This window comes from Mobula hypostoma, chromosome X1 (assembly GCF_963921235.1).
Source record: "Mobula hypostoma chromosome X1, sMobHyp1.1, whole genome shotgun sequence".
Lineage (NCBI taxonomy): Eukaryota > Metazoa > Chordata > Chondrichthyes > Myliobatiformes > Myliobatidae > Mobula > Mobula hypostoma.
Window position 1 is genome coordinate 17,101,417 of NC_086128.1, and position 22,779 is coordinate 17,124,195.

Sequence of the window (22,779 nt, forward strand, 5' to 3'; positions counted from 1 at the left end):
GGCATGCAAACAGCTACAGGTAGCCACAGGTGAGAGCTGAGTGCCAGGTGGGGACCAAAGGTGGACTAACTGCCTTGAAAAGGACGCGACGTGTTCCCCCACCAGAGGTGCTACCCCTCCCTGACACCCCATACACCCCAACCCCTACTTCCTTAGGAGTCTGCGGAGATTTGGCGTGACATCTAAAACTTTGACAAACTTCTATAAATGTGTCGTGGAGATGGTATCGACTGGTTGCATCATGGCCTGGTCTGGAAGCACCAATACACCTAAATGGAAAATCCCAGAAAAGGTAGTGGATTCAGTCTAGTGCATCACAGGTAAAGTCCTCCTAAATATTGAGCACATCTACACGAAACGCTGTTGTAGGAAAGCAGCATCTATCATCAACAATCCTCACCACCCAGGCCATGCTCTTTTCTCACTGCTGCCATCAAATAGAAGGTACAAGAGCCTCAGGACTCACACCACCAGGTTCAAGAATAGTTACTACCCCTCAACCATCAGGCTTTTGAACAAAAGGTGATAACTACACTCACTTGTCCATCCATTGAGATGTTCCCACAACCAATGATCTCACTTTAATGACTCTTTATCTTGTTATTTCATACTCTCATTATTTGTTGCTACTGTACAGTGGCATGCAAAAGTTTGGGCACCCCTGGTCAAAATTTCTGTTACTGTGAATAGCTAAGCGAGTAAAAGATGAATTGATTTCCAAAAGGCATAAAGTTAAAGATGACACATTTCTTTAATATTTTAAGCAAGAAAACTTTTTTATTTCCATCTTTTACAGTTTCAAAATAACAAAAAAGGAAAAGGGCCCAAAGCAAAAGTTTGGGCACCCTGCATGGCAGTACTAAGTAACACCCCCTTTGGCAAGTATCACAGCTTGTAACACACATAAAAATTGCTGGTGAACACAGCAGGCCAGGCAGCATCTATAGGAAGAGGTACAGTCGACGTTTCGGGCCGAGACCCTTCGTCAGGACTAACTGAATGAAGAGATAGTAAGAGATTTGAAAGTGGGGGGGGGGGGGTAGATCCGAAATGATAGGAGAAGACAGGAGGGGGAAGGGATGGAGCCAAGAGCTGGACAGGTGATTGGCAAAAGGGGATATGAGAGGATCATGGGACGGACGGGAGGCCTAGGGAGAAAGAAAGTGGGAGGGGGGAAGCCCAGAGGATGGGCAAGGAGTATAGTGAGAGGGACAGAGGGAGATAAAGGAGAGAGAGAGAGAAAATATATAATAATAAAAGATAAATAAACAACGGATGGGGTACGAAGGGGAAGTGGGGCATTAACGGAAGTTAGAGAAGTCAATGTTCATACCGTCACGGCTTGTAAATGCTTCTTGTAGCTACCTAAGTCTTTCAATTCTTGTTTGGGGGATTTTCGCCTATTCTTCCTTGCAAAAGGCTTCTAGTTCTGTAAGATTCTTGGGACGTCTTGCATGCACTGCTCTTTTGAGGTCTATCCACAGATTCTCGATGATGTTTAGGTCAGGGGACTGTGAGGGCCATGGCAAAACCTTCAGCTTGCACCTCTTGAGGTAGTCCATTGTGGATTTTGAGGTGTACTTGGGTCATTATCCTGTTGTAGAAGCCATCCTCTTTTCATCTTCAGCTTTTTTACAGATAGTGTGGCGTTTGCTTCTAGAGTTTAAAACATACCTTTGCTCATTGAGGGCAAAAGCCACCTCCAACCTTCATCACTATCCCCCCACCACCCCTCTCTCCCCCACCCCCATCCCCCTCTCCCCATCCCCCTCTCCCCCATCCCCCTCTCCCCATCCCCCTCTCCCCATCCCCCTCTCCCCATCCCCCTCTCCCCCATCCCCCTCTCCCCCATCCCCCTCTCCCCCATCCCCCTCTCCCCATCCCCCTCTCCCCCCCCCATCCCTCTCCCCTCCACCAACCAACTGAATAGTAGTGCATACACAGACAAAGCATTCCTATTTTAATAAAAGATCTTTTCAGGTAGATATCAAATTTGTCCACATTAAGATTGGGTTTGGTCGTGCATCGTTTACTCTTGCTGATGAAAGGTCCAGGTAAGAAATGTCCAAAAAAGCTCTGAAGCCAGTGAGTATTTGAAATATCATGGGGAGGTTTCCAACGCTGGAAACGCTTCTTAGTTGCAGTCAGACCTGCCAGCCGGATTTTGCGTGTTTTTTTCCGTAAGGGAAAGGTGGGAGTCATCATTTAGAAGATGTACAGCAGGGTCCATTGGTAATTGTACCCCCGTTAGTTTTGTAAGAATTCTGATAACCTTCCCCCACAAACCAAAAACCCCTGGACATTCCCATACAACATGTATAAAAGAGCCAACTGTTCCGTGGGGGCAAAATGAGCCATATGGGTCAGGAACCAGTCCCATTTGATGTCTAATTCTCGGTGTTAAATATGCTCTATGACAAAATTTCAAGTGTATATACCGATGATTTGGGTTTTTCGAAGCACCGGCAGCATTATCCCAAATCGCATCCCAGTCTAAGTCTTGTCCCAATTCAGATATGTCCCTATCCCAAGCTTTCATTCCTGACGTGGGAATATAATTCTGGGAGTTTAATTTATCATAGATATATGACACTATCTGTCCTGGAGCACTCTGTATCTAACTTAAAATGGGATGGTCCTTTAAATCTGACCCCCAGGGAACGCCGTAGGCTTTACAAGTTGATCTTACTCTAAAGTAGAAGAGAGTGTTTATCAATATTATATTGAGATACCAGTTCTTAAAAGCTAAGGATAGTACTTGCCCCATTAATATCTTGAAGAGTAGTAATACCTTTATCCTCCCAAGTTCTGTTAGTGAATGGTTTCCCCCCCAGATAGAAAATGATTATTGTTCCATAATGGAGATGATTTGCACCATACGCTTTTAAATTTTAGGAATTTTTCTGCTGCTCTAAACACTTGTAGCATATGGGTTAAAATTGGACCGTAATACAAATCACATTTTTTGGTAGACATACCTATAAGGAGAAAGTCTTTCAACCTTATTGGTGCTATTAGCTCTTGTTCTATATTTTTCCATGATGAAACTTTATCCTCCTCCATCCAATAGCTAAAACTTTTTAATACAAATGCCCAGTGATACAAGTTAAAATTTGGACATGCCAATCCACCATCTGACTTTTTGCATTGTAGAGCTGACCATTTTATATTGGGTTGTTTACCATTCCAAACATAGCATCGTAGTAAGGAGTCCAGTTTTTGCCAATATCCTGCTGGAGGTGCAAGTGAGCTGATAAAATTAATGCGGGGTAAAATGTTCATTTTAATGACCGATATACGGGCTGGGACTGATGCTTGCAGGTGTCTCCATCTATTAATATCTTCTATTTTTTTCAAAATTAAAGAGTAATTTGTTTTAGCCACAGACGATAGAGAAGTATTAACTTTAATACCCAAGTAGAGGACCTCATTTGTAACTTTAATCTGGGGAGGGAGAGACACCTTACTTTTATCTGTATTAATCAGCATCAGTGCTGATTTTGACAAATTAACTTTGTATCCTGAAAGAAATCCAAATTGATCCAGTGTTTTTAAAACATAGGGGAGAGTTTTATAAACTAGTGTGTCGTCCACGTAAAGTGATATTGAATGTGATGTTGTACCTATTGTAATAGGGGAGATCTAAGGAGAGTTTCTAATTAAATGTGCAAGTGGTTCAATAGATATAGTAAAAATTAAAGGAGACAAAGGGTCCCCTTGTCGTGTGCCCCGTCCTATGTCAAACAACTCTGAGAAACCTCCTCCCACACATGCTCAGGCTGAAGGATTATCATACAGTGTTTGAATCATATTGATAAATTTATCGCCGAACTTAAATTCTTTTAGAACTCTCCAAAAATATGGTCATTCAAGACTATCGAATGCTCTTTCAGCATCTAAAAATAGCAGGCCACAGGCAGGCGGGATTTTATGTGTTGCACTCAGTATGTGCAAGAGCCGGTGAATATTATCAGATGCGAGATGCCCCCGCTAAAGCCTGTTTGATCTGGGCTAATTATTTTCCCAACTACTGTCTCCAGTCTACTGCCTAAGACTTTGGAAAATAACTTGAGGTCGGCATTTATCAAGGAGATTGGACGGTCATTGGCACACTCCAAGGGGTCCTTACTGGGCTTAGGTATAACTGTGATCAGGGCTGTGTTTAGATCTCTATGGAAAGCGCCATTTCCAAAAGCTTAATTTAATGTTTCTAACCATACTGGTCCAAGAATATCCCAAAGTGCTAGGTAAAGTTCCACAGGTATGCCACCTATACCTGGCGCACGGCCCTTATTTATAGCTTTGACTGCTTTAAGTAGCTCATCCAGTGTAATAGGAGAGTGGAATCGCTGTTTCTTGGACTTTGTCATGTTAGGCAAGGATCGCAAGATCTTACATCTGCAGGCCCCGGATCCTGCTGACTCCGACACTAGCAGGCATGAAATCGGTCTCGGTTGCTCCAGCACCCCAGGGCATATTCAAAACCCGGACTCCAGCAACGACCATGGACACCTTCGAAGTGATTGTGCAACCATCAACTGCAACTCCAGCCTTGAACTCCAGGCTGGGTCTTTATGTGCTGCTATTGTGACTCCCGCCTCCCCTTCCCCCACCACCACTCTGCAACCCCGTCTCCCTCAGATCCCACTGTCAGCTCCTGGGTACTCAGAGGCTCCATCTTCCTCTCACCCCAACCCTCCCCTCTCCACTGACACCCCCAGCCTCCCCCCCCCCCCCCCGATCCCAGCTCTCAAGATTCCAGCCTTGAACTCCAGGCCGGGTCTTCATGTGCTGCTATAGTGACTCCTGTCTCCCCTTCCCCCACCACCACTCTGCAACCCCGTCTCCCTCAGATCCCACCGTCAGCTCCTGGGCCCTCAGAGGCTCCTTTTTCCTCTCACCCCAACCCTCCCCTCTCCACTGACACCCCCAGCCTCCCCCCTCCCCCCTCTGATCCCAGCTTTCATCCGTGCCAGGTCTTTACTATCCCCGCCGACCTTCCACTCTCTGAGGCAGAGCACTCTGTTCTCAGTAAGGGCCTCACCTTTGTCCCCCTTCGCACACACCTCAGCGAGTTCCGTGAGCGCCATGATGCTGAACTCTTCTTCCGCCGGCTCCATCTTTGAGCCCACTTCTTCGGCAAGGACTCTCCCACCCCCACCGATGACCCCTTCTCCTGTCTTCAACTCTCCTCCTCTTCATGGACACCCCGCTCTGGTCTTCTGCCTGCTCTGGATCTCTTTATTGCTAACTGCCGACGGGACATCAACTGTCTCGACTTCACCACACCTTGTTCCAATTCCAACTTCACTCCTTCTGAACGCTCTGCTGTCCACTCCCTCCGCATTAATCCTAACCTTACTATAAAACCCGCTGATAAGGGGGGTGCTGTTGTAGTCTGGCATACTGACCTCTACCTTGCCGAGGCACAGCGTCAACTCGCGGGTACCTCCTCTTATTTACCCCTCGATCATGACCCTGCTAAGGAGCACCAGGCCATTGTCACCCACACCATCACCAACTTTATTAGCTCAGGGGATCTCCCATCCACTGCTACCAACCTTATAGTTCCCACACCCCGCACTTCCCATTTCTACCTCTTACCCAACGTCCACAAACCTGCCTGTCTAGGTAGACCCATTGTTTCAGCTTGCTCCTGCCACACCGAACTTATTTCTGAATACCTTGACACTGTTTTATCACCCCTTGTTCAATCCCTTCCTACCTATGTTCGTGACACTTCTCATACTCTGAAATTTTTCGATGATTTTAAGTTCCCTGGCCACCACTGCTTTATTTTCACCATGGATGTCTAGTCCTTATATACTTCCATCCCCCACCAGGAAGGTCTCAAAGCTCTACGCTTCTTTTTGGATTCCAGACCTAATCAGTTCCCCTCTACCACCACTCTGCTCCGTCTAGCGGAATTAGTCCTTACTCTTGATAATTTCTCCTTTGGATCCTCCCACTTCCTCCAAACTAAAGGTGTAGCCATGGGCACCCGTATGGGTCCTAGCTATGCCTGCCTTTTTGTTGACTTTGTGGAACAATCCGTGTTCCAAGCCTACTGGTATCTGTCCCCCACTTTTCCTTTGCTACATTGACGACTGCATTGGCGCTGCTTCCTGCAAGCATGCTGAGCTCGTTGACTTCATTAACTTTGCCTCCAACCTTCACCCTGCCCTCAAGTTTACCTGGTCCATTTCTGACACCTCCCACCCCTTTCTTGATCTTTCTGTCTCTATCTCTGGAGACAGCTTATCTACTGATGTCTACTATAAGCCTACTGACTCTCACAGCTATCTGGACTATTCCTCTTCTCACCCTGTCTCTTGCAAAAATGCCATCCCCTTCTCGCAAAAATGCCATCCCCTTCTCGCAATTCCTCCGTCTCTGCCGCATCTGCTCTCAGGATGAGGCTTTACATTCCAGGACGAAGGAGATGTCCTCCTTTTTTAAAGAAAGGGGCTTCCCTTCCTCCACCATCAACTCTGCTCTCAAATGCATCTCTCCCATTTCACGTACATCTGCCCCCACCCCATCCTCCCGCCACCCCACTAAGAATAGGGTTCCCCTTGTCCTCACCTACCACCCCACCAGCCTCCGGGTCCAACATATTATTCTCCGTAACTTCCGCCACCTCCAACGGGATCCCACCACTAAGCACATCTTTCCCTCCCCGCCTCTCTCTGCTTTCTGTAGGGATTGCTCCCTACGCGACTCCCTTATCCATTCGTCCCCCCCATCCGTCCCCACTGATCTCCCTCCTGGCACTTATCCTTGTAAGTGGAACAAGTGCTACACATGCCCTTACACTTCCTCCCTCACCACTATTCAGGGCCCCAGACAGTCCTTCCAGGTGAGGCGACACTTCACCTGTGAGTCGGCTGGGGTGATATACTGTGTCCAATGCTCCCGATGTGGCCTTCTATGTATTGGCGAGACCCAACGCAGGCTGGGATACCGTTTCACTGAACACCTACGCTCTGTCCACCAGAGAAAGCAGGATCTCCCAGTGCCCACACATTTTAATTCCACATCCCATTCCCATTCTGACATGTCTATCCACGGCCTCCTCTACTGTAAAGATGAAGCCACACTCAGGTTGGAGGAACAACACCTTATATTCCGTCTGGGTAGCCTCCAACCTGGTGGCATGAACATTGACTTCTCTAACTTCCACTAATGCCCCACCTCCCCTTCACACCCCATCCCTTATTTATTTATTTAATATTTTTTAAAATACATTTTTTATTTTCTTCCCCCCCTTTTTTTCTCTCTTTCTCTCTCTCCTTTTTCTCCCTCTGTCCCTCTCACTATAACCCCTTGCCTGCTCTCCACCCTCCGGGCTCCCCTCCTTCCTTCTCTTTCTCCCCAGGCTTCCCGTCCCATGATCCTCTCCCTTCTCCAGCCTGGTATTCCTTTTGCCACTTTCCAGCTCTTAGATCCACCCCTCCCCTCCTGTCTTCTCCTATCATTTTGGATCTCCCCCTCCCCCCCCCACACGTTCAAATCTTTTATTATTTCTTCTTTCAGTTAGTCCTGACGAAGGGTCCCGGCCCGAAACATTGACTGTACCTCTTCCTATAGATGCTGCCTGGCCTGCTGCGTTCACCAGCATTTTTTGTGTGTGTTAATAGGAGAGTCTAGAGTTTTGGTGTCCTCTAATGACAACGTAGGGAGGTCTAACCCATTAAAAAAATCTGTGAAGTCATTCTCAGAAGGAACTGAGCCACTTGTATACAGTTCTTTAAAGTAATGCTTGAATGTATCATTTACTTCCTCTGTTGAAAATACTACTCCACGTTTAGCACATCTAATCGCTGGTATTGACCTTTTAGCTTCCTGTTGTTTGAGTGTTAGTGCTAAAAGATGGCTTGGTCTGCTGCCTTCTGCGTAATACTTATATTTGGTTATATGGATCATATATTCTCCCCTGCCTCTTAATAAGTCATTTAATTCTGCTTGTTTTGTTTTGAGCTAGTTTTCTTTTGTTATGGTGTATCTCCTTTTGAGATCATTCTCCAAAACCTACATTGTTCTTCTAAGGTGGAAATCTTTTGAAGCCGGCTTTTACGTAGGTAGGAACTGAACCATATAGCGTTATTTCGTAAGAAACCCTCGATGGAGGCCCAAATCACTGTCACATCTGAGACACAATTTTTATTTAAATTTATAAATTCCGTCAGTTTTGTTCTCAATTGTGATAGAAATTTGTCGTTTTTTAGAAGGGTGGAGTTAAACCTCCACCGAGTAGCCTTATTTTTAATTTTGCCATAATTAAAAGTAGATATGACTGGGCTGTGATCATATAGATGGGCAAAAATCCTATCGCGTGTACCAAAGGCAGCAGACCAGAGGGTATAACAATGTAATCTATCCGAGAGAAAGTTTTATGTTTTGTGGAGAAGAAGGTATAGTCTTTAGCAGCTGGATTATGCACCCTTCACACATCAGTTAAATTTAAATCCGTTAGAAAAAGGTTAAGTGCTTTGGAAGCAGATTCTTGAGAGCTTGATATAGTTGAGGAAGATTTATCGAGGTTAATGTTTACCAAAGCATTCATGTCCGAAACAACATATAGTTGGTAGTCACTTAACTTCAGTAATTGTGAGGTAATTGAGGTAAAAATTTCAACCTCGAATATAGTCGGGGCATATAGGCTAATGAATACAACTTTTTTTTACCCTGAATGAATGTACAGCAAAAAGTTAGATGTCCTTTATTGTCAGCATCAATCCTTTCAATTGAAACATTAATATTACGTCTCATTAATATCATAACTCCTTTCGTACGAGTACCATCAGCTGATGCCACAGCGGGTTTATAAAAGCAGTTTTGAACCCTGGGGATGTCATTAGGTTTAAGATGTGTTTCCTGTAACAGTGCGATATCTATTTTCTTTCTGCGTAAGAAATCTAAAACCTTTGAACGCCTGTAGGAAGAAGTTAATCCTCTAATATTAAATGATACAATAGTAAGATTTTCTAATTTATCTGTGTTGCTCATCTTCCCCTGGATCTGTTGTTGTAAGTTGGTGGTGGAGCCCTGAGTTACCCCCTTCCCACCCCTCCATCACCCCTCCCATTCAACCCTTTGCTTTGTAACATCTGTGAGTGTCACTTAGCAATGTCAAACACTGAACATTAACCACCCACCTCTAGCACCAATGAATTAGAAAGGCAAAACAGTTTTCATAGACAATCATATCGAAGAGACAAGGAAAAAAAAAACCTGGACAAACCTGTTAACCTATATAATTAAAATTATTCCCGTCTCAAATATAGTATAATACATAATCAAGACCCCAACAGCTCTCTTGCGAGAAACTGTTCCTTTAATAGACTGTTGCTTAGCGATGGCGCCAGTGATGTCTTATCTGGCACCCAGGAACGTAAACAAGTCTACTGGAGACATAACCCGAAATGAACATGTACAACTAAAGTTATTCAGAACAAACTGCTGTTTTTCAGCTTCATTCTTGATGAAGTATGACGTTTGGGTATATTGAGTATTACCTTAGAAAGTAAAAGATAAGTATAAATCTAGGCGGACTTATATCACCTTACCATGTTATCCTTGTACTAACAAGTTAACTGAACCATTACCTTAAAACTCTGACCTGCAGTACTCAGAGACAAATTGGCCCCTTAATTAACTAAATACAAAAGTGCATCAAATGACTTTCCGATAAAAGAATAACCAGAAAACTTCACACCTAGGACGTTAACTTGCCCGTGCCTGATAGATTGCGCATACAGGCTGGTCCAAGTTCTTAACCCAGTTCCACCTCCTTCCAAGGGGCGTGCGGACTTTGCCCAGGGTCTTCTTCCATATCTCCCAGCACCGATGAATTCAGAGCTTCTTTTGCTTCCTCTGCCGAGTTAAGCAACATCTTCATGCCCTTGATATTCACTCTCAAAATCGCCGGCTATATGAGGAACGAGTCGATCCCCTTCTGTCGAAGTTTAGCGTGGATCTCCTTGTATCCCTGCCGTTCCTGCATCGTGCCGGGGCTGTAGTCAGCAAAGAACTGTAGCTGGGTGCCATCAGGGAGAGTAGGTTTGGCTTTCCTCGTGCCCTCCAGGATAGCCTGCCGGTTGGTGTACTGTAGAAACCTAAAAACCATGGTCCACAGTCTTGAGGTGTTGTTGGAAAAGATCCTATGTGCTCGATCGATCTCCAAAGGAGTGCTGTGGGAATTCTTGAGTGCTGGAATCCAATTAGGCAGCATCTCCTGGAGGTAACCTCTTGGATCGTCGCCCTCAGCACCTGTCGGTAAGTTGACCAGCCGCATATTGTTTTTCCTGGATCTGTCCTCCAAGTCGTTTAGCTTCTTCCACATCTTAGTCACCTCCGTGAGACAGGGGTTAGTAACTTTCTCATTCTTGTGTAAGCAAACCTGAATGTTGTCTATTTTGTTGAAGACCGTGCTAAATTTTTTGGCATGAATGTCCGCTTGCTCCTTTAACGACCAGAGAATGTTGCCATATGCTTCTGTATGGGGTCGAGAGCCTTTTCCAGTGACTCCTTTAGCATGTGGGCTACCATTTCTTGCAGCAATTCCATCTTCGTTGCCATTGTTTGCTTAATTAGCATAGCTGTTTCCTTGGATGAGTCGCTAGCTTGGTGTCGTCTGCTGGTATCTTGTTTCCTGGTTGAATTTGGATCTTTTTTTGAGGTCATGTCTTTAGTTAGATCTTTCTCCAACTCAGCCTTGTATTAAGACCATCTATGAGCCCTAAAGACCTTGTAAAAGGAGGGTTATATGTCAGCGCTCAGTGCTGTGCTGCCAACTTGCCTCGTGCCTCACCGGATGTCCCTTGGGCCTTATTATTTTGACTTAGAAACAAGGGTGCTACCCATCAAGCAAGACCCCAGACAAGGAGCTCTAGGAACTCTTCAATGGAATTCAGAATATGCAAGTGCTGAGGTGTCAGAAAGTCACATGAAGCTATTAGACCATACTTGGAATATTGTGTGCTGTTCTGGTTACCTCATTAAAAGAAGAATGTGGAAGCTTTAGAGAGGGTACAGAAGAGACTTGCCTGGATTAGAGGACATGTTTTATTAGGATGAGTTGAGCAAGCTAGGGCTTTTCTCTTTGGAGCAAAGGAGGATGAGAGGTGACTTGTTAAAGGTGTACAAGATGGTAAGAGGCATAGATCAAGTGAATAACCAGAGCAATCTTCCCAGGGCGGAAATGGATAATACAAGGGCGCATAATTTTAAGGTGATTGGTCTAAAGTGTGGGGGCGATGTCGGAGGGAATTTTTTTTTACACAAAGAGTGCCGTGTATGTGGGACACACTTCCAAGGGTTGGGGTACCAGCAGATACATCAGAGGCATTTAGGAAACTCATAGGCACATGGATGATAGGTAAGTGGAGGGCTATGTAGGAGGGAAGGATTAGTATGATCTTAGAGTAGATTAAAACATCCTCAGCCAAAGGGCCTGTACTGTACTGTACTGCAATGTTTTGTTTTCTACCTTCTGTTTAATAATCCCAGTTTACAACTCATCATGTTGTATGTTCTTGTATGTTCCTGGCAGGATTAAAGGCAAAGTGAATAGGAATAAGGAACCTTGGTTCTCAAGGGATATTGGAACTCTGAAAAAGAAGAAGCGAGAGTTGTATGACATGTATAGGAAACGGAGTAAATAAGGTACTTGAGTATAAAAAGTGCAAGAAAATACTTAAGAAGGAAATCAGGAGGGCTAAAAGGAGACATGAGGTTGCCTTGGCAGTCAAAGTGAAGGATAATCCAAAGAGCTTTTACAGGTATATTAGGAGTAAAAGAATTGTAAGGGATAAAGTTAAGGGAAACAAGTAGTGAGATCACGGAAACTGTACAGATTGAAAAGGAGGACGCGCTTGCTATCTTGGGGCAAATTAAAGTGGATAAATCCCCAGGACCTGACAGGGTATTCCCTCGGACCTTGAAGGAGACTAGTGTTGAAATTTCAGGGGCCCTGGCAGATGTATTTAAAATGTCGGTGTCTACGAGTGAGGTGCCGGAGGATTGGAGAATGGCTCATGTTGTTCCGTTGTTTAAAAAAGGATCAAGAAGTAATCCGGGAAATTATAGGCCGGTAACTTTGACGTCGGTAGTGGGTAAGTTATTGGAGGGAGTACTAAGAGACAGAATCTACAAGCATTTGGATAGATAGGGACTTATTAGGGAGAGTCAACATGGCTTTGTGCGTGGTAGGTCACGATTGACCAATCTATTGGAGTTTTTCGAGGAGGTTACCAGGAAAGTGGATGAAGGGAAGGCAGTGGATGTTGTCTACATGGACTTCAGTAAGGCCTTTGACAAGGTCCCGCATGGGAGGTTAGTTAGGAAAATTCAGTCGCTAGGTATACGTGGAGAGGTGGTAAATTGGATTAGACATTGGCTCAATGGAAGAAGCCAAAGAGTGGTAGTAGAGGATTGTTTCTCAGAGTGGAGGCCTGTGGCTAGTGGTGTGCCACAGGGATCAGTGCTGGGTCTATTTTTATTTGTCATCTTTATCAATGATCTGGATTATAATGTGGTAAATTGGATCAGCAAATTTGCTGATGATACGAAGATTGGAGGTGTAGTGGACAGTGAGGAAGGTTTTCAAAGCTTGCAGAGGGATTTGGACCAGCTGGAAAAATGGGCTGAAAAATGGCAGATGGCGTTTAATACAGATAAGTGTGAGGTATTGCACTTTGGAAGGACAAACCAAGGTAGAATGTACAGGGTAAATGGTAAGGCACTGAGGAATGCAGTAGAACAGAGGGATCTGGGAATACAGATACAAAATTCCCTAAAAGTGGCATCACAGGTAGATAGGGTCGTAAAGAGAGTTTTTGGTACATTGGCCTTTATTAATCAAAGTATTGAGTATAAGAGCTGGAATGTTATGGTGAGGTTGTATAAGGCATTGGTGAGGCCGAATCAGGAGTATTGTGTTCAGTTTTGGTCACCAACTTACAGGAAGGATATTAATAAGGTTGAAAGAGTGCAGAGAAGGTTTACAAGGATGTTGCCGGGACTTGAGAAACTCAGTTACAGAGAAAGGTTGAATAGGTTAGGACTTTATTCCCTGGAGCGTAGAAGAATGAGGGGAGATTTGATAGAGGTATATAAAATTATGATGGGTATAGATAGAGTGAATGCAAGCAGGCTTTTTCCACTGAGGCAAGGGGAGAAAAAAACCAGAGGACATGGGTTAAGGGTGAAGGGGGAAAAGTTTAAAGGGAACATTAGGGGGGGGCTTCTTCACACAGAGTGGTGGGAGTGTGGAATGAGCTGCCAGACAAGGTGGTAAATGCGGGTTCTTTTTTAACATTTAAGAATAGATTGGACAGATACATGGATGGGAGGTGTATGGAGGGATATGGTCCATGTGCAGGCCAGTGGGACTAGGCAGAAAATGGTTCAGCACAGCCAAGAAGGGCCAAAGGGCCTGTTTCTGTGCTGTAGTTTTTCTATGGTTTCTATGTTAAAGGGGTATCACAGGCAAGTTAGTGGGCACGAGTATGTCACCAGTATGTCAGGGCCTGTTCACAGCACCTGTATGTCTTCTGCTTTTTCTTTTTTCTGTTGGCTCTGATACCTCCAGCTGCCCATGGCAAGACGAGCATTTATTGCCTGTCGCCAATCGGCATTACAAAGGTGGGAGATGAGCCGCCACCTTGAACTGCTGCAGATTTTGTGATGAAGATGCTCCCATGGTGCTGTTGAGGAATTAGACCCAGTGAAGAGGAAGGACTGGCGATATATTCCCAAGTCAGGATGGAGTGTAATGCGGAGGGGAACCTGCAGGCGGTGGTGTTCCCCTGTCTCTGCTGCCCTCATCCTTCTTGACAGTAAAGGTTGTAGGTTTGGAGTAGCCTAGGTGAGTAAACACAGTACATTTTGTAGATAACACATACAGCAGGCACTGTGCACTGGGAGGGAGTGTTTAGGGTGATGGATGGCGTATTGGAATTGGTTGATTATTGTCACACGTATAAGATACAGTGAAAAGCTTGTCTTGCATTCTATTCTTACAGATCAAATCATTAAACACCATGAATTGAGCTAGAATAGGGTAAGACCATAAGGAATAGAAACATAATTAGGCCATTTGGCCCATCAAGTCTGCTCCACCATTTCATCATGGCTGATCCAATTTTCCTCTCAGCCCCAGTCTCCTACCTTCTTCCTGTATCCTGTCATGCCCTGACCAAGCAAGAATCTATCAATCTCTGCCTTAGATATACCCAGTAAAAGCTACTGAGGGAGTGCAGAGCAGGCAAATGATAGAGTGCATGGTCATAACAATGTGGAAGCGAGTTGCTTTGTCCTAAATGGTCTTGAGCCTCTTGAGTTGTTGGAGTTCCACTCATTGAGGCAAGTGGATAATGACCCGTCACACTCTTGACTTGTGTCTTGAAGGTCTTAGGGTTATTGGGGAGTTTGTCACTCACTGCAGGATCCCCAGCCTCCGATTTGCTCTTGAAGCCATGGTATTTATTTGGCTGGTCCAGTTGAGTTTGTATTCAATGGTGATCCTAAGATATTGATAGTGGAGACTCAGTGACAGTAGCACCATTGTCTTGTTGGAAATGGTCATGTCTGGCATTTGTGTGGTATGAATGTTACCTGCTCCTTATCAGCTTCTGCGTAAGTGTTCTCCAGCTCTTACTACACGCTGACATCAGCTGCTTCATTTGCTCTGTAACTCTCCTTTGTTTGGTGTCTTAGGAAGTTTGTCCGTATGCATGCATTTTGACAGAAGCTTTTTAAAAATCATGATTGAATGGCGCAGGCTGGACTTGGCAGTCGTTCCTGACAGGTAACTCTTATTATGTGGGATCAAGCATTTTAAGGTATCAGTCACTAGTATTATGGTGAAGGGTTGTAAAGTTTGATGATCCATAATTTTTATTGCCTCATTTATATGTGAAATTCTGATGTGACTCCCACCCTACCCTCTCCCAACTGTTGTCTGCGGTTATACCAATATTCTTGATTGGTGTGAACATTGTTAACCTGCATCTGCTTTTAAAGATTAATGACCAGTTTAATCTTTTTGCAGTCCAATTTTCAACAAAAATTGCAATGGACTTGCTGTCAGCAAGTCTATTGTGTAGGTGCCTCTAAAGGCAAGATTCAATATTTAAGTCTCATTAATACTCTATCTGCATTTCCCATCTCTTGCACTGGATAATATACAGTACTGGAAGCTCGTCAGTACATTGAGGTGACAATTTTCATCCTTACACCAACTGAAACCTCCTCCTACTTAGCACAAGACCTGTGCCAGAATTTGATTGGTATTCTAACTGACTGCAACAAAAGTTCAAACTAAATTTATTATCAAAGTATATATATGTCACCATATACAACCCTGAGATTCATTTTCTTGGGGGCATACTCAATAAATCCATAATAGAATAATAACCATTACAGAATCAATGAAAGACTGCACCAACAAGTGCATATCACAGCCTGCTTTGGACATATCATTGCTCACAAAAGGAAATGTCTACAGACAGTGGTGGATACAGCCCAGTCCATCACAGATAAAGGCCTTCCAACCATTGAACACATCTACAAGGAGCACTGCTACAAGAAAGCAGCATTCATTACCAAGGATCCCCACCATGCATTCCTTTCACTACAACCACCGTATAAGAGATACAGGAGCCTTACGTTCCACGCCACCAGGTTCAGCAACAATTATTACCTTTCAACTATCAAGGTCCTGAACCAGCGTAGGTAACTTCACCCACCTCAACTCTGAACTAATTCCATATCCTACCAACTCACTTTCTAGGACCCTACAATTCGTGAATTGATTTATTTATTTTGTATTTGCACAATTTGTCTTCTTTTGCACATTAGTTGTTTGTCAGTCTTTGTCTATGTATAGTTTTTCATAAATTATATTCTTTTTCTTTATTTTCCTGTAAAAGCCTGCAAGAAAATGAATCTCAAGATGGCATGTACTGTAGCTACTTTGATAATAAGTTTACTTTGTCTTTGACTTGACTCTGACTTTACTTTGACTTTGACAGCTGTCATTGCAAAGTGGTCCAGCATAGTCCCACTGTAGCAGCAAATAAACTCACCAAATTCTCTTAGGCTCTCATACCAAGAACACTTACAGGTCTTCTCGATACACTAAGAATGTATATTCTCTGTGATAAATTCAATTTCTCTGCAGGAAGTCTTTCCTCTGTGTTGTAAGTCACAGCTGTTGCCTTCAGCTTTTATTTAATATTCATTTTTGGGATTTGAACGTCACTGGCAAGGTCACCCTTTATTGCCCATCACTATTTGCCCTTGAGAAGGTATGGATGAGCCACCTTCATGAACTGCTGCAGTTGTGGTGAAGCTGCTCCCACAGTACTGTTGCGGAGGGGTTCTAGGCTTTTGACCCAACTTTGTTGAAGGAACGGTGATATAATTTTCAAATCAGGATTGTGTGTGACTGAGAGAGGAACCTGCAGGTGGTAGTGTTCCAATTTGCTCCTGCCCTTTTTCTTCTCGATGGTAGAGGTAGGTTGTGTGTTAGGGAAGAGCTGTTGGAGTGGACTGAGTAAGTAATTGCAATGCATTTCATAAATGGTACACACTGCTTGAACTGTGCACCAATGGTAGAGAGAATGAATGCTCAGGTGGTGGATGGAGTGCCAATCAAGCAAGCTGCCTGGTCCTGGATAGTGTTGAGCTTCTTGAGTTCTGTTGGAGCTGCATCATCCAGGCATGGGGAGAGTGTCCCATCACACTCCTGACTTGTGCCTTGTAGGTGATGCAAGAACTTTAAGGAAGTGAGTCACTTAACACAGGATACTCAGCTTCTGGACTGCTCTCATTGCCATAACTATGCGATTGGTCTCTTCGACCGTCTTCAACCCTCCTCCTCTTCCTGGACACCCCGTTCTGGTTTTCTGCCTGCTCTGAATCTTTTTATTGCCAACTGCTCATGAGATATGAACTGCCTTGACTTCACCACTCCTCTTTCCAATTCCAACCTCATTCCTTCCGAACGCTCAGCTCTCCACTCTTTCTGCACCAATCCTAACCTCACCATCAAACTTGCAGATAAGGGTATGCTGTAGTAGACTGGTGGACTGACCTTTATCTTGCTGAGGCCCAGCGACAACTGTCAGACACCTCACTTACCCCTCGAACAGGATCCCACTAGGAATCACCAGGCCATTGTCTCCCACGCCATCACTGACTTTATTAACTCTGGGGATCTCCCATCCACTGCCACCAACCTCATAGTTCCCTCACCCCACACCTCCCGCTTTTACCTCCTACCCAAGATCCACAAACCCGCTTGTCCAAGTGGATCCATTGTTTTTGCTTGTTCCTGCCCCACTGAACTCATATCTACATACTTCGACTCTGCTTTATCCCCTGGTTCTATCCCTTCCCACCTACATCCGTGACACCTCACATGCTCTGGATCTTTTCAATGAGTTCAGGTTCCCTAGCCCTGAGTGTCTTATTTTTCCCATGGATGTCTAGTCCCTATACACCTCCATCCCCCACCAGGAAGGCCTCAAAGCTCTCTGTTTCTTTCTGGGCATCAGACCCAACTAATTCCCCTCCACCACCACCACTCTCCTGCGTTTAGCGGAACTTGTCCTCGCTCTCAATAATTTCTCCTTTGGCTCCTCCCACTTCCTTCAAACAAAAGGTGTAGCCAAGGGTACTCGCATGGGTCCCAGCTATGCCAGCCTTCTTGTCGGCTACATGGAACAGTCTATGTTCCAAGCCTACACTAGTGACTGCCCCCCAACTTTTCCTACACTACACTGATGACTGCATTGGTGCTGCTTCCTGCACCCATGCTGAGCTCATCAACTTCATCAACTTTGCCTCCAACTTCTACTCTGCCCACAAATTTACCTGGTCCATTTCTGACACCTCTCTCCCCCTTCTCGATCTCTGTGTATCTATGTCTGGAGACAGCTTATCCACTGATGTCTATTACAAACCTCCTGACTTTCACAGCCACCTGGACTATATCTCTTCCCACCCTGTTACTTGTGAAAATGCCATCCCTTTCTCTCAATTCATCCATCTCTGCTGCATCTGCTCGCAGGAGGAGGTGTTTCATTCTAGAACGAAGGAGTTGTCCTCCTTCGTCAAAGAAATGGGCTTCCCTTCCTCCACATTCAACACTGCCCTCACCCGCATCTGTTCTATTTCGCGCATGTCTGCTCTCATCCCATCCTCCCACCACCCCACCAGGGACAGAGTTCCACTTGTCCTCACCTACCACCCCACTGGCCTCAGCATCCAGCAGATAATTCTCTGTAACTTCCACCATCTCCAGTGGGATCTCCCACCAAACACATCTTTCCCTCATTTCCCCCCCCCCACTTTCTGCTTTCCACAGGGATCACTCCCTATGCGACTCCCTTGTCCATTTGTCCCTCCCCACTGATCTCCCTCCTGGCATTTATCCTTGCAAACAAAACAAGTGCTCTGCCTGCCCCTGCACCTCCTCCCTCACTACCATTCAGGGCCCAAACAGTCCTTCCAGGTGAGGCAACACTTCACCTATGAATTTGTTGGGGTCATTTACTGTGTCCGGTACTCCTGGTGTAGCCTCCTTTATATCAGTGAGACTCGACATAGACTGGGAGATCGCTTCGCTGGGCACCAGAAAATGTGGGATCTCCCAGTGGCCACCCATTTTAATTCCACTTACCATTCCCATTCTGACATGTCCATCCATGGTCTCCTCTACTGTCACAATGAGGCCACACTCAGGTTGGTGGAGCAACATCTTATATTCCGTCGGGGTAGCATCCAACTGGATGGCATGAATATCAAATTCTTGAACTTCCAATAATGGCCCCCACCTTCTCTATTCCCCATCCCCTTTTCCCTCTCTCACTTTATCTCCTTGCCTGCCCATCATCTCCCTCTGGGTGCTCCTCACCCTTTTTCTTTCTTCCATGGCCTTCTGTCCTGTCCTATCAGATTCCCCCTTCTCCAGTCCTGTATCTCTTTCACTAATCAACTTCCCAGCTCTTTACTTCATCCCTCTGCACTCCCGGTTTCACCTATCACCTTGTGTTTCTCCCACCCCTACCCACCTTCTAACTCTGACTCCTCATATTTTTTCTCCAGTCCTGCTGAAGGGCCTCGACCCGAAACATCAACTGTACTCACTTCCATAGATGCTGCATGACCTGCTGAGTTCCTCCAGCATTTAGTGTGTGTTGCTTGGATTTCCAACATCTGCAGATTTTCTCTTGTTTGGTTTTGTTTAGTTATGGTCAATGGCAACCCTAGGAGGTTGAAGGTGAAAGACTCATCAATGGTAATGCCAGTCACTATCAAAGGTAAGTTTTTAAACTCTCCCATGTTGGATATGGGCATTGTTTGGCACTTTTGAGGTGCAAATGCTACTTGCCATTTATCAGCCAATACATGAATATTGTCTAGGTCCTACTGCCTGCAAGCAGGAGCTGCTTCATTTGCAGTGGAGTTATGAATGGAATTGAAGATAGTGTATCAGTGGACAGCCCCACTTCGGACCCTATGATGGAAGGAAGGTCGGTGATGGAGCAGATGTAGATGAGTGGTCCTCGGATATTGTCCTGAGGAACAGTGATGCTCTGGGGCTGGGATGATGGACATCCAGCAATTACAGCCATCTTCTTTGGAGAAAAGAACGACTACTGACTTCTAACTGGTTGCATCAGGTATGGAGGGGCCATTGCACAAGATCGGGTAAGGCTGCAGACAGTTGTAAACGCATTCAGCTCCATCATGGATGCTCCAGCATCCAGAACATCTTCAAAGGGCAATGCATCAAAAAGGCAGGATCCATCATTAAGGACTCACATCACCCAGGACATTTCCTCTTCTCACTGCTACTATCAAGGAGGAGATACAGGAGCCTGAAAACACGCACTCAATATTTCAGGATCAGCTTCTTCCCTTCCACCATCAGATTTCTGAACAGTCCATGAACCCATGAACATTACCTCACTATTTAGCTTTCTTAGACAATAGAAAATAGGCAATAGGTGCAGGAGTAGGCCATTCAGCCCTTTGAGCCAGCACCACCATTCACTGTGATCATGCCTGATCATCCACAATCAGTACCCTTTTCCTGCCTTCTCCTCATATCCCTTCACTCCGCTATCTTTAAGAGCTCTATCTAACTCTTTTTTGAAAGAATCCAGAGAATTGGTCTCCACTGCCTTCTGAGGCAGAGCATTCCACAGATCCACAACCCTCTGTGTGAAAAAGTTTTTCCTCAACTCCGTTCTAAATGGTCTACCCCTTATTCTTAAACTATGGCCTCTGGTTCTGGACTCCCCCAACATCGGGAACATGTTTCCTCCCTCTAGTGTGTCCAATCCCTTAATAATCTTATATGTTTCAATCAGATCCCCTCTCATCCTTCTAAATTCCAGTGTATACAAGCCCAGTCGCTCCAATCTTTCGACATATAACAGTCCTGCCATCCCGGGAATTAACCTCGTGAACCTACGCTGCACTCCCTCAATAGCTAGAATGTCCTTCCTCAAATTCGGAGACCAAAACTGTACAATACTCCAGGTGTGGTCTCACCAGGACCCTGTACAACTGCAGAAGGACCTCTTTGCTCCTATACTCAATTCCCCTTGTTATGAAGGCCAACATGCCATTAGCTTTCTTCACTGCCTGCTGTACCTGCATGCTTACTTTCAGTGACTGATGAACAAGGACACATAAATCTCGTTGTACTTCCCCTTTTTCTAACTTGACACCATTCAGATAGTAATCTGCTTTCCTGTTCTTGCCACCAAAGTGCATAACCTCACATTTATCCACATTAAACTGCATCTGCCATGCATCTGCCCACTCACCCAGCCTGTCCAAGTCACCCTGCATTCTCATAACATCCTCCTCACATTTTACACTGCCACCCAGCTTTGTGTCATCTGCAAATTTGCTAATGTTACTTTTAATCCCTTCATCTAAATCATTAATATATATTGTAAACAGCTGCGGTCCCAGCACTGAACCCTGCGGTACCCCACTGGTCACCGCCTGCCATTCCGAAAGGAACCCATTAATTGCTATTCTTTGTTTTCTGTCAGCCAGCCAATTTTCTATCCATGTCAGTACCCTACCCCCAATACCATTTGCTCTAATTTTGCACACTAAACTCCTATGTGGGACCTTATCAAAGGCTTTCTGAAAGTCCAGGTACACTACATCCACTGGCTTTCCCATGTCCATTTTCATAGTTACATTCTCAAAAAATTCCAGAAGATTAGTCAAGCATGATTTCCCCTTCGTAAATCCATGCTGACTCACACCTATCCTGCCACTGCTGTTCAAATATGCCGCTATTTCATCTTTTATAATTGATTCCAGCATCAATTCTTGCACTTTATTTTTATATATTTCTTACTGTAACTTATGGTATTTTTTTGTGTATTGTACTGTACTGCTGCTGCAGAACAGATTTTATGACATATGCCAGTGATAATAAATCTGATTCTGATTCTGACTGGTTGGATTGGTTTCCGTTTGACCCTCATTGCCTTCAGGTTTACCAGGTACTTTAATGTTAACACTTGGTCAAATGTTGGCTCCATGTCAAGGGAAGTCAACCTCACCTTACCTCTGGAATTCTGCATTTGGCCCATAGTTGTAATAAGATCTGGAGCTGAGTGGCCGTGGAAAATCTGAAACTGGGCCATCAACTCTGCTCTCGAACGCATCTCTCCCATTTCACGCACATCTACTCTCACCCCATCCTCTCGCCACCCCACTAGGAACAGGGTTCCCCTTGTCCTCACCTACCACCCCACCAGCCTCCGGGTCCAAAATATAATTTTCTGTAGCTTCTGCCACCTCCAATGGGATCCCATCTCTAAGCACATCTTTCCCTCCCCGCCTCTCTCCTTTCCACAGGGATCGGTCCCTACGCAACTCCCTTGTCCATTCGTCCCCCCATCCCTTCCCACTGATCTCCCCCCCCCCAACCCCCCGGCACTTACCTTGTAAGCAGAACAAGTGCTACACATGCCCTTACACTTCCTCCCTTACCACCATTCAGGGCCCCAGACAGTCCTTCCAGGTGAGGCGACATTTCACCTGTGAGTCGGCTGGGGTGATATACTGCGTCCGGTGCTCCCGATGCGGCCTTCTATATATTGGTGAGACCCGACGCAGACTGGGAGAGCGCTTTGCTGAACACCTACGCTTTGTCTGCCAGAGAAAGCAGGATCTCTCAGTGGCCACACATTTTAATTCCACGTCCCATTCCCATTCTGATATGTCTATCCATGGCCTCCTCTACTGTAAAGATGAAGCCACATTCAGGATGGAGGAACAACACCTTATATTCCGTCTGGGTAGCCTCCAACCTGATGGCATGAACATTGACTTCTCAAACTTCTGCTAATGCTCCACCTCCTCCTCGTACCCCATCCGTTATTTATTTATTTATTTATTTACACACATTCTTTTTCTCTCTCTCCTTTTTCTCCCTCTGTCCCTCTCACTATACCCCTTGCCCATCCTCTGGGCTTTTCCCCCCCTCCCCCTTTTCTTTCTCCCTAGGCCTCCCATCCCATGATCCTCTCATATCCCTTTTGCCAATCACCTGTCCAGCTCTTGGCTCCATCCCTCCCCCTCCTGTCTTCTCCTATCATTTTGGATCTCCCCCTCCCCCTCTCAAATCTCTTACTAGCTCTTCTTTCAGTTAGTCCTGACGAAGGGTCTCAGCCTGAAACATCGACTGCACCTCTTCCTAGAGATGCTGCCTGGCCTGCTGCGTTCACC

At 45.2% G+C, this 22,779-nt stretch overlaps 1 protein-coding gene across 3 annotated transcripts in view; it reads left to right on the forward strand.

The window, feature by feature from the left end:
• The window catches only part of asic1b (acid-sensing (proton-gated) ion channel 1b), a 921,001-nt gene that overhangs the window by 779,055 nt on the left and 119,167 nt on the right, over positions 1-22,779 (forward strand). The window lies entirely within an intron of this gene.